The sequence below is a fragment of the Vicugna pacos genome, chromosome 12 (genome assembly GCF_048564905.1).
Source record: "Vicugna pacos chromosome 12, VicPac4, whole genome shotgun sequence".
Classification (NCBI taxonomy): Eukaryota; Metazoa; Chordata; class Mammalia; order Artiodactyla; family Camelidae; genus Vicugna; species Vicugna pacos.
Genome location: NC_132998.1, coordinates 24,871,057 through 24,884,712, shown reverse-complemented (window position 1 = coordinate 24,884,712; position 13,656 = coordinate 24,871,057). Strand labels below are relative to the sequence as shown.

General features: G+C 34.6%; 1 long non-coding RNA gene across 2 annotated transcripts in view; it reads right to left on the bottom strand.

Moving 5' to 3' along the window:
* Window positions 1-12,124, bottom strand: part of LOC140700165 (uncharacterized) — a 43,374-nt gene extending 31,250 nt beyond the window's left edge. Inside the window, exons 1-2 of one of the 2 annotated variants that reach the window (XR_012078439.1) lie at window positions 12,085-12,124; window positions 5,529-5,628 (exon numbers count right to left, since the gene is read on the bottom strand). This is a non-coding gene — a long non-coding RNA (uncharacterized lncRNA). Of the gene's footprint in view, window positions 1-5,528; window positions 5,629-7,190; window positions 7,267-12,084 lie in introns of those variants that run through there. The other variant, XR_012078440.1, reaches the window with a different exon arrangement.
* Between the last annotated feature and the right edge of the window lie 1,532 nt (window positions 12,125-13,656).

The following is a 13,656-nucleotide window of genomic DNA, read 5'->3' as shown; positions in this document are numbered from 1 at the left end:
GCAAAATATTCAGATTTGATAAAAATCAATGGTGAATAAATATACAGGTGTTTAATTCATACTATATTAACTACTAAATATAAGGCATAAGTATAATATAAATTAAATATATGTAATACTTTTTGTATGTTTGACATATTTCATAAGAAATCATTGAATGGAACCCTATAATCAATTAGGATGATTCAACATTGGGAAATATATTATTGTAATTTGCACATTAGTAAACTCAACTGGTAAATTAAAGAAGTGCTTCAGAATTAATGAACAAGAAATGGGTAAGGTTTATATAAAGGAAAACCACAAAACTTTAACTGAGGACTCAAGGCAAGACCGGAATAAATACAGACACTGCCATGAAAAAAAAAGAGACACTGCCATGTCCTAAGGTAGGACAACTCATATTGTAAAATTACCAATCCTCTTCAAGGTGATGTGGAAACAACAGAATTCCAATTGGAGTGTCAATGTTATGAGTATTTCAAATTAATGAGTAAAAGGAGGAGTGGGATAATTGGCTATCTATTTGGAAAAGAATGAAGTTTATCTTATCCAACTTATAAATAAATTTCAAAAAGATCAGAAAGCCAAAGGTCAAAAAACAGAACTATAAAATCATTGAAGGGATATGTGGAAGGAGACTTAAAATCCTGGAGTGAGAATTATCTTTCTGAGCATGATTTTAGAGTCTTTTTCTATAAAGAAAAGATTGACAGATTTAACTATATAAAGATGAAAAAGTTTAGTATGCTCTAACACAGGTTAAAACAAAACAAAACAAAACCATACATTAAAGAGCAGAGTGGAAGAAAATAGTCAGTGCTGATAAAGGATTCCTCTCCATCCTATTCAATGAGCTCCTATAAACTGCTAACATTTATCAGGCTTTTTTCTTGGTGCCTGGGACTGATCCGAGTGTTTTTTAAATTTTAAGCCATTTGGAATCCCACAGCAGGCCTACAAAGTAGGTTCTAGTATTATTGTCATTTTGTAAGTGAGGAAACAAGTACAGAGAGGTTAATAAACTTCTACAAAGTCATGTATCTACTAAGTGGTAGAGATGGGATTTGAATCCAGCTGGGTTGGCTCCAGCTTCTGTTTCCTTAACTATTCTCCTGCTTATAAAGCAAAAGAAAAACAACAAATAAACAAACAAAAAACAACTCAAATGAAGACTAGACAAAAGGAAGAGTAGAAATTTCACAGAGGAAGAAATACAGTGGTTTACAAATGTGTGAAAATATGCTGAAGCTTATGAGTCATCCAAGAAATGAAAATTAAAAGAACACGAAATGTCACCTTTGCCCTCTAGAGGGTTAAAAAAAAAAGAATTAGAAAGAAGATAATAAATACATAACATTAAAACTAAAAAAAATTTGCAGTATAATAATTGGTAAGTATTTGTAGTTACACTTTTATTCTTTGGTAATGGGAAATAGGTGGCTTTGACGTTTCAAGGAGGGCAATTTGGCAGTATTAACCTAAATGAAATTCACTTACCTTTAGATTAGCAATTTACTTTTTGGAATTTAGTTAAATATTCTGTCAGCAATATACATAGATGTAATACAGCTAAACAACAATGTGACTGAACAGTAGAAATAATGCAGTGGATCAGTATATTCTGATAAGGGAAAATATCAAAGCAGAATAATGGATATAGTGTGATAAACTTGGGTTAAAAAAAATGTGTCAAGAGAAAGCCCCTCTGTACTCTGGGACTGGTGCTTTTCTCAGAGTCTCTGTGGTGACTTTCCAGAATGCTCTTGACTTTATGAGTCTAGTTTCCCGTCTTAGTCCCTCCATGTGAGGGATCAGTATTGAGAGTTGGCTGGGGCCTCCTATACTTCTGTCATCTTTGGGGACAGATTAGTCTGTCCCACGTCTAGCAGACTGTCTTCATTGTTGCTAGTAAATGCTTGTCCCTTTGCCCTCGTTCCCACTGCTGATGTAGGTTTGCTCACATAGATGTGTTTTTATTTCCTGGGTCGTTTCAATGAAATTATAGGAGAAAGGCAGTTGGGAACACATGCTGCAGCCACCATATTACCTGTAATGATTTTCATACCTTCTTTCCCCCTCCATTTCCTCTAACTACTTAGGGATATTTTGGGACTTCTAGTGCCAAATAATTAAGCATTTGGAGGCATGCATATTTGGGAATCTTGCCAGAACCAATTCAAAAAGCGCAGTTTTGATAGAGGAACTGATAGAGTGTGGTATAAACGAATAAAAACTTGTTTAAGGAACATAGTATTTTGCATAGTTAGAATGAACTTCATCTATGCACTTAAGATTGTGCAAGGATTTTAAGTGAATACAGCTCTTTTACTGTACCTGAGGGGACAGTCTGCACCAGAGGAACAAAAGGATCAGACTGTGATACCAGTGACTAAAATAGGTCTGTTTCTTACAGAGCATGTGATCTGTGGTGATTATCATAAAGCCAGCAGGAAGCAAGAGATGGAAACGGTCTCAATGAAGACAAGAAAGTGTCCTCACTCATTATTGGGGGACATATCCATCAGCCTCGCAAATAATTACAGATATTAAAAATCATAACTGAAAGAGCATATGGTGAGCTCCACATTAAAAAAGTAAGTTCATATTTGCATATTTCATCAGAGTATATAATGTGCTTTCACATACATCATCTCATAAGATCCTTACAACCATCTGGGTAAGGTGAAGAGCGTATTATTATCCCTATTGCATAGATGAAGAAACTGCTAGTCGAGTGGTTAAATGATTTAAGTAAGGTCACACATTTAGTTTAGCAATCCTTATGTATAAAAACTTTTAGATCAGATTAGTTTTTTTTTAAATATAAAGCTGTAAGGGCAAATTAATATGTGATGATATTTTTGAACATTACTAAGTATTTTTTCACATAAAGGACCAAGCTAATGTAATTTGAACTTTCATATTATTTCCATTGAGATTCAATCACAATGGCCAACCCTGATATTGGCCATCAATCCTGAAATTCCTAAAATAGCTGACAGACATACCAAACTTCTATTTCCTTTTACCCTGAGAGAAACTAGTAAAGCGAAAGAGAGAATAGTCTTATATGCTAATTCAAAGTGTGGTGTCTTCTCCTTTGCCTTTTCATTTTCCATTTCACTGATTTTCTTGGGAATCTGTGTTTGTAGTTGAATAGGTGTAAACTGTGTGAATAGGTGTAAGCTGAGGACAGTTAATTAACAAGCATCTATTGGACACCCATTATGTACATAATAAATAAAGAAATGTACATAACATTTAACAAAGCATGTGGAGTGATGAAAGAGAGGAAAAGACATGGTCATGATTCCTGAGAAACATATAATGTAAATAAGTAGAAATAAAGTGAATGAGAACAAACACAAAATGATATATGAAGAAAAGTGTAAAATAATTTAAGACATATACATCACTAATAGGAGAATACAGAGTAAATGATCAAAGCAGAGCTGGGCCAGTCTTAGAAAACTGTTGGTGAATACCAAACTAAAATTTGAAATTGGTTTTAGTCTAGGAATAATGGAGATGAGAGAGACTGATTTCTTTGGTGTGGCAGGAAGCCTGGAGACCAGGGAGGAATGGTAAGTACAAAGGGATTGCCAGGAAAGTAAATATATATCTGTAGTGACTTGGGAAGTGATTTAAAGAAGTGAATCTGGAAGGAGAAATTTAAATATACAATCTGTGACTCAAGTTTTTTTTTCTTTTAACAAATCCTTTAAACATGTTAGGGAAGGTATTTGTTTTATATTAAACAGTTTGAAACTTATTTTTGGTGTTGATCATAATGGATAGCAGGGCTTAAATAAATGACGAGTAACAAATATATACATAAATATATATAAATAATCATATACTTAACAAATTAGTGCAGAATGCAAATGTGTCACTTCTCTAAGCTGATAAGCAATTGAAATAACATGGATATTTTCTTGACTATGTATATTTCAGATGTGCAGATGTACATAAAGGGGGTAGTGGTGATAAGCTCCTGACTTGGAGTTGATGGACTAGATTTCAGATCTCAGCTCTAATACTTAGTATTTCTATAAATTTGGGTAAGTTGCTTAAGTGCATTTAAAGTCAATGTTACAGGTTTCTGTGAGGATCAAATAAGATTCTGTATGTGAAATTACCTGGCATATGGCAGATACTCAATGTGTTTTTCTTTATTGTTTTCCCTAAGAAGTGGTGGGTCTTTATAGAGAATGTTGTAAGGCCTGGGTGGGAACATAGATGAATATGGAACATCTTTTAGGTAAAGTGTGAAGCCTATCTTTTACATCTTTTCCATAGAGGCATTCAGAATGCTCCATACCTCTAAACATCACCTGTTTTCTGGAAATGGTCTGGGTGGAAATAGGCCTCCTCAAAGCCAATCACAAGAATTGGCCTTTTACTGCACAGAGCAAAACATTTACAAAAAAATAGCTCCCTCACTCCAATTGAACTTAGTTAATTGTAGAAATTTTGGAAAACCCAGAATGTGAAGACCATCTGTAATCACACTAGCCAGAGAAAACTATTTTGGTGTATTTTCTTCCAATCTCTTTTATGTAACATATATCTAAATTGGAATTAACTGTACATAACTTTTGTAATCTAATTTTCTTCATCTTGCACTATACAGAAAGCATATTCTTATTTCATTGTACATAAAATTTTTTTGAAAATATAATTTTGAGTGGTTATGTAGTATCCTGTAGCATGGCTCTACCAATAATTCATCTAATCATTTCCCTATTTTTGAGGCTGTTTAGAATACTTGCCATAATACATATCACTGCAATCATAATACATATCACTGTAAATCTCTAATTTCTTTACAATAGATTTCAAGAAATGGAGTTAATACTTCAAAAATTAAAATCCCTTTAAGCCTCTTAACTCATATTGAAAAATTATCCTATGGAAAGGTTGTACTCCTATTAGCAGTGTATGAAACTCAACATTTCCTAGAACCCTCAAAGTAAAGCATTTCTATGAAGACTTTCTTCACAAATGATTGTCACATCTATTTGTGCTGATTAATTTCTGAAAACCTTTAGTAATGGTCATTTACCAAAAATCATTGCCGTTGTATTTAAGGCTTTTTATTTCTTGTTTATCTTCATTATAACTTGTTTTTTTTCTTTTAAAAACAGCAAACCAGTAAATGGACTAATAAAACTAAAATTGAGATTTAATTTCTTAGATAAAATTGAGACAGGCTGACAAATTCAGACTTGTGGGAAGACTGGATGGATGGTTGCCTGGGAATTATTCTATGAGTCATTGTTTTTAAAAGCTCCAGAGCCAGGAAGAAGGGGCTGATTAGCTGGGAGGATCTATCATTTTCCCATTTCATATATTTCTAGAAATAGCACAGTTTTGTGCATATGTTAAATAGCCCAAAATTAATTAATGATGATAAAACCAGGAGATGAGCTGCTTTAGGCAAATTTGGTTCCCTGATCTAGTCATGAACTTCTGTTAAACAGGATGAACAGTCCTTCACCAGTCTTTCATGAGATTATATTTACCTGTGTGTATGTCTGTCTCCTTCACAGGCTAGTAGAGTTCCTTGAGACACAGAATAAGTGTTTTCATCTTTGTTTTACAGGTAGGACTGGAGAACAATATCTGTAACAGAATCATGTAGATGAATGATTACCTGTTAGCTTGCTAGAAAAGGACTTTTTGAGCATAATAGCAACGGAAGAAATCCCAAGGGAAATTATTAAAAGATTTTAATATATACAAAATTTATATGTCTTTATACCACTCCCTCCTCCATAAACATCTAAGTCCATGAACAAAATTAAATGACAAAACAGGGAAAAATAGTTTCAATAAATTTGACAGCAAGAGATTGAATGTCTTTAATATATAAAGAGCTCATAAAAATCAATAAGAAAACTATTGACCCCAATAGTTAAATGGACAAAGGACATGAACATATAATTCACTGAAGAAAAAATAGCAATGACTAATACATTTTAAAAATATCCAACTTTATTTCTTTTCAAAATTTGTTATTGTGGTAAAATACATGTAACATTTATTATCTTAATCATTTTTAAGTGTATAGTTCAGTGGCCAACTTTAGTTTTAATAAAAGAAATGCAGAACAAAACATACTATGTTTGATCATTAAATGAAAAAATCTCTTTTAAAACAAGTGGTAATAAACCTAGCAAAAGCAGAGTGAATAGGAATGTGTTTTGGTACAACCTTTCTGGAAAGCAATTTGGAAATAAGTATTAAAATTTTTAAAGATGTTTATACTCTTTGACACAAGAGCCCCACTTTTAGAAATTTATTCTAAGGAAACAATCTGAAATATGAGTAAAGATGTTTATATATACAATGCTATTCATCTTAACAAAATATTAGAAATATTTAACAGTGAGAGGTAATATATTTAAACCAGACATAGCTTGTTTATAATAATTATAAGGGAAATATTTTTTAATAAAATGGCAAAATACTTAGAATTTGAAGTGAAAAGTATTTATAAAGTAGACATTTATATATACTCATATATATGCATAGAAAAATCACTAGAAAGAAATATACCAGTCTATTAGCAAGAACTATTTCCAGATAGTAGAATTACAAATAATTTGTCCTTCATATTCTATGTATTTTTGAGCTCTTAACAGTGATAATGTACTGCAAATATAGCTTGAATTAACAGTAGATATTTATCTGAACGCAAGGAGTAAGCAAGAGGTGGAAGGGGATATGAGACATTTGAAAGCTATGTGCTGCAGAAAAGAGCTAGTGGAGTGGGAGAGGTTAAAAGCCTGAGAAGAGGCTCTCACTGAAGCTGAGGTGATAGGGCACAGGGTTTGGGTGAAACCTGAGGGGGCACCTCTTCCACTGAAGTGTGAAGGAGGAAGATACAGATTAGTTAGTCAGTGGGAATAAGGAAATGGACAGATTCTTGCTTGATGACTTCTATTTTCCCTGAAGGAGAAACAAGTGAGTGTCTCTTCTGGGCATCTTTGGTGAAGCTTGAGAAAGGTGTGAAGCTTTGAAATTGCCACTGAATAGAAAGGAAGGAACGCATGTGTTATTTCTCTCTAAAATCCACTCCTTATCTTACTCCTTTGCTTAATGGTTGGCATCAATGAACCAAGACAAAAATATGAAATATATCATTCACATTCCTATTGCTCAACAAAATTCTATGGCTCAACCTCCTAAATATCTCTCAAGCCATCTTCTCTCCATCTCTTCTCCATCTTCTTGCCAGGGTTGCTGCAATAGATTCCGAACTGGTCTCTCTAGGCTCATTTGTCTCTTCGCATTTCCAATCCATCCATCATACTTTTGCCAGACCCAGCTTTAAAAAACCCAATAAAGGTTTAATTATTTCACTACATTTTCCTATTACCTGTGCTTTTCAGGTCATTTACATCTATTATAACTGTCTGGTGTATGTAACAGCTTAACATTTATATGGTGCTCATTACTATGTGTCAGGCTTTGCGTATGTTAACTCATTGTATCCCCGCTTTACAGTGGAGAATATGAGGCATGGATAGGATGAGAAAATCATCAAAGATCACATAGGTAAGTGGCAGAGTCTAGATATAAACCAAGGCAGCATGGCTTCAGAACATTTTTTATGTGGTGTTTCTTCTTTCTACCAAATGGAACACTTACTGAGAGATACTTTGCAGTATTGCTCATTATTCTGGTTATTACTTCTGAATTCAGAGGAAACTGATGAGCTAGGGCCCTTTAAAGGCCCAAGCCAACATGCAGTTGGAAACTAATAGCAAAATGCACCATAGAGCAAAAACATTCTTTCCTTTGGAACTTCAACTACTGACTATGTTATAAAGGGGGAAAATACTAAACATATCACACTTTAGTGTCTCATGACTGGCATTCATTTTGGACTCAAAAGATTTTTAACTATGCTGCTAAGCTTATATGCTGAGGCCACATGTTCATCCTTGGATATTTATACTATACTTCTTTCACAGAATTGGAGATTTGGCTCATACTTGCTGGATATGTTAAATGATCTTGTAAAGCCATTTTCAAATGAAAGAGTCTTCCCTTGATTTTAGTTTTCAAAATCATTGCAGGCACAAGAGTATGTTGGTTGAAAGGACAGACTCTAGCGTTCTATACCTAATTTTCTGGCCCTAAAGTTTGCTTCTGTAATAAGGATAATAAAAATAGACATCCACATGGCTGCTATGAGACTAGGAAGTAGCTACACTTCCTAGAACATAGTTAACACTCAGTATATATGAATAATTGTTTGATTTATAAAAACTGGTATAGAACAGTGAAATTACATTTTAGAGATATAAATTCTCAGAGCCTCAGTTCATTCAGCATAAAATAAAGTTAATAACACCCATCTCACAGGGTGTTATAAGGATTAAATAAGAAAATATATATATGTAAGTGCTTAGCACAGGGACTGGCATATAGTAAGTTCTTACTAAATGGCAACTTTTATTATTATTCTATTTGAATTTTTTGTCTATAATTGAGGTCTAGATAATTTAACAGTAGAATTTGGGACCCAGTATAAAACCATTTAATTTTTAATATTTTTCATCTTTTGCTTCCTCATAGGTCACATTCTGTTAGGGGAGTGAGGTAAATATTGGTTTTTACTCTGCAGTGATTATGCATTAAAAAATACCTTTTGGAAAGGTATGTTGGTCTTTTTCCAACGGTCCTCTTATAAAGGGCTATAAAAATAGTGCATAAAAGAAATAATGTTCATTCATTATTAATACCTTGTAGTGGTGATTACATAAGCTCAGTCTGCCAATCGATCAGTCCTTAGAGCCCTCACTGCAGCTGGAGCTCAGACAGCGGACAACAGAGGAAGGCAAAGAGCACTTCTTCTCCCCTGTGCTCCAGATCTGTCTCCAGCAGTGAGGCCCTCCTTCTCCTGTACCTTTAGCTCTTCTCCTCCATTGGCCCCTTTCTCTCTGTCCACCAATATGCAGGGGTCTTTTCCACCTTACAAACCAGAGACAAAACTGTTTTCCTCTCAAACTTATTCCATTGAGGTACTGTTTTCATTTTCCCTTTTCTTTGACTGCTGAACTTCCGCTAAAAGTGGGCTTCATATCCCTAACATCTCTTGCCCTTTCCTCCCTTCTTCCACCTCAGGACTTCCCTGAAATTGTTGCCTTGAAAGCATTAAGAACCTCCTAATCATCAAGGATTTGACCTTCTGATCTTTTCTTAGTCTTCATTCTTCTCAACCTGTCTGATTTATGGTATTGTTGATATCCTGACATTCTCTTAGAGTCTAGGACATTGTTCGTCCCTAATTTTTTGACATTTATGTCTTGGTTTGTGCATAGAAAATGGCAATGATGCCAACCAACTCTGCAGAATGCTGTGAGGATAAAATGAGGTGTTATTGTTAGTTTTTGTAGTCAATAAGAAGATTCATTCGGCAATCTCATTTACCCCAAGACTGTAAGTCTCACATTACACAGATGACGCCTATAGCTGTATTTTTGTTTTGACTGTTCTCTAAGATGTCCATTCTTCCTTTTTTTAACATCTGTTGCTACCTGTAATAATAAAGTCGTGATGGATAGAGCTGGAAGAATTCTTAGAAACGCCACTCTCAAGTTACCGGAAAGGAATTGGTAGTGTGGAGAGTAAGTTGAGCTGCTGGGTCAGTAAGAAAGCCTTCAGTTTCAAACACCAGAAATCCCAGTGTAACTGGCTGAAATGCATGATCTTCCATGACAACAAGTACAAGTCTGTGGCATGCTAGGGTTGGTTAATGGCGAGTTCAGTGTTGGTCCAGTGTCTTTCTCTCTAGTGGCTTTGCCATCCTTAGCACATTAGTCTGTCCACAGGTCAGCCCTGGTGTTAGATAGCTATAGCAGTTCCTCGTGTCCCATTCAGATCGGACGATGTCCATTAAAAGGAGAGAACATCTCTTCTGATGTGGCTCTTTCTGAGAGTGAGTGTTTACTACCCTGAAGCACACAGCTGACTTTCCTTCATGTCTCATTGGCTAGACTTGTGACATGTCCTGGGAACAGGACACATGATTGGCTGAGATCAATCAGAATTCATGAGGCACATGGCATTACCAAGTAGGGTAGATGTGGGAACTCAATCTGGTTTCTTTTGGATTAGAAGGGAAGAAGGTGCAGTGGACATGAATGTCAGGCAGGCTCAACAGTTTCTTTCGCTGTCTCACAGTGAGTTAGTGGCAGTGCCACAAACAGAACTCAGGCTTCCTGATCACTACCCAACTCTCATTCAATAATTATTACTGCCTTTCAACATTCCACCCAGACTCAACATGTCCACCACCTAACTGATCACATTTCTACTCAGACTCGTCCCTTATCGTACATATTTTTCTATGTGCTGACCATTCTCTTCTAAAGACGTGCTACCACTTTCTCCACTATTTAGCCATCTTTGACTCCTTTCCATCCCTTGTTCTTCACAATTCACTTCATAAATGTTATTTAATCTCTCTATAGAAAATCTCATACATTCATCATTTTCTCTCCATTACTATTGTCTCTAGGTCACATCTTTATTATACATAAATTGGATTACAACAATGGTTCAGTAACTAATTTTCCTGACTCCACTCTCTCCCCAACTCTCATTTACTTTTCAAGTCACTGGTATATTCATCTTCCTAAAACCTTCCTCTTACCTTTGGAAAAACTACTTTAGCGGGGTGCCCAGTGAGACTAAGCTGTAATTGTTTTTTTTAAAACCAGGATAATCTGTTGTTTCACAGTTGTCAGTGGCTTCTATATCTAGTGTTAGAATTTACAAATTTCCTCGGGGCAGGTATCCTTTTATCTGAGAAAACATACACACACACACACACACACACACACACACACATACATAAGGTGCAGGGAACCTTCCAGGAATTAGTGGATAAACTTTTTAAAATTTTTTGAGGAGGAAATATTTGCAAATTATGTAGCCAATGATGCATAAATTCCCAAAATATATAAACAACTCATACAACTCAATATCAAAAAAAAAAAAAACCCAATCAAAAAACGGGCAGAAGACTTGAATAGACATTTCTCCAAAGAAGACATACATATGGCCAACAGGCACATGAAAAAATGCTCAACATCGCTAATAATTAGAGAAATGCAAATCAAAACCACAATGAGGTATCACCTCACATCAGTCAGAACGGCCATTATCAAAAAAAAATACAGATAATAAATGCTGGAGAGGGTGTGGAGAAAAGAGAACCTTCCCAGACTGTTGGTGGGAATGTAAATTGGCCCAGCCACTATGGAGTATCCTTAAAAAACTAAAAATAGAACTCCCATGTGATCCAGCAGTCCCACTCCTGGATGTATGTCCAGAAAAGATGAAGACTCTAATTTGAAAAGATACATGCACCCCAGTGTTCATAGCAGCAATATGTACAATAATCAAGACATGAAAGAACCTAAGTGTCCACAGACAGCTGACAGCTGTGTATGTATGTATAAATATATATATATATACACACACACACATACACACACACACACACAAGAACATTACTTAGCCATAAAAAAGAATGAATAATGCCATTTGCAGCAACATGGGTGGACCTAGATATTATCATACTGAGTGAAGTAAGTCATACAGAGAAAGACCAATATATGATATCACTTGTATGTGGAATCGAAAAATAATGCAAATAAATTTATTTACAAAACAGAAATAAAGTCACAGACAATAGAAAACAAACTTATGGTTACCAAAGGGGAAAGCGGCAGGGATAAATTAGGAGTATGGGATTAACAGATACACATCACTATATATAAAATAGATAAACAACAAGATTTACTGTATAGCACAAGGAACTATATTCAATATCTTATAATAACCTATAATGGAAAAGAATCTGAAAAAAATATGTATAACTGATCACTTTTCTGTATACCTGAAACTAACACAATATTGTAAATATTGTAAATCAGCCATACTTCAATTAAAAAAAACCTTTTTGAAGTTAAATATTATTGGAATGTATCAGATGGGTTACAATGGATCCAACTGAGGTCATTTGGCAAAGACATCAAATGCTTTTGAGGAGAAACTCACCATAAGAGAAAGAAGAATCTAGAGTGGTGACCAAGGCTGTGTTCCTATAGTGATTAGAATGGAATGGAGGAATGGAATGGTTCTTAGATGGGCTATATGTACTTAATAAGGAGGCTTTAAGATAACACTATGTGCACATGTATGTGGAAGTATATATATTCTGGAGACTAAAGTCATAGAAGGGCTAACTTAAGAGTCCAGTCCTGAAGTGATTTGGGGTTTCCACAGCTGCCCTTATAGTGAAAGAGAGCCATCTCCCCTTGCACTCAAGGAATTCTTGCATGGTGGGCAGCAATAAATCAGGTACCTCACGCTCTTCAGAGGGAGTTTGGAGTCACAATTTTCTTGCAGGAAGGCAAGGAAGAAGACATAAAAGGCATCCAGATTGGAAAGAAGGAAGTAAACTGAATTCACAGATAATATGATCATTTATATAGAAAATCATATGCAACACACAAAAGGGCTCCTAGAATTAACAAGTGACTTTGTAGCAAGATTGTAGGATACAAGATCATATACAAAATCAATTGTTTTTGATATACTAGCAATGAACAATCAGACAATGAAATAAAATCCTTTACAATAACATAAAAATATGAAATATTTGAGGATTAATTTGAGAAAAGATGTAAGAGGCCAGTATGTGGAAAATTACAAAACATTGCTGACAGAAATTAAAGAGGTATCAAAGTAGAATTATGTTGTTTACAGATTGGAAGATTTAATATAATTAAGATAGCAGTTTTCCCTAAATTAAAATATAAATTCAACACAATCCCAATAAAAACTTTAGCAGGTTTTTTTTGGGTAGAAATTGATAAGCAGATTTTAAAATTTATATAGAAATGCAAGGGACCTAGAATAGCTTAAAAGATTTGAAATAAGAAAGCAAATGCGGAGGACTTACACTACCTGACTTCAAGGCTTATTATAACCCTATAGCACTCAAGACAGTGTGGTATTGGCATCAAGGTAGACAAATAGATCAATGGAACAGAAAAGACAGTTCAGAAATAGACCTATACATATATGGTCAATTGATCTTTGACAAGGGTATAAAGACAATTCAGTTAAAAAAGGATTGTTTTCTTCAACAAATGATGCTGAAACAATTAGAAATTCATCTGCAAAATAAAACAAAAACATCTCTAAAAACAAAAACCTTCAATCCATTCTTTGATTTCTCTATAAAGAAAAAATTAACTCAAAATAGATCATAGACCTAAAAGTAAAACTACGAAACAGGAAGAGGGCATAGGAGAAGATCTTTGTGACCCTGAATTAGGCAAAGATTTCTTAGATCAATATCAAAAGCAAAATCCACAAAAAAACTGATATATTAAGCTTCATCAAAATTAAGAACTTCTACTGTTTGAAAGACAAACCAAAGACTTAGAGAAAATATTTGCAAATCATTTATCTGATAAAGGGCTCATGTCCAAAATGTATAAACAATGCTAAAATTTCAACAGTAATAGTAATTGAAAAATGGGCAAAAAATTTGGACGGACGCTTCATCAAAGAAGCTGTAAAAGTCGTAAATGAAAACATGAAAAGTCGTTAGTTATTGGG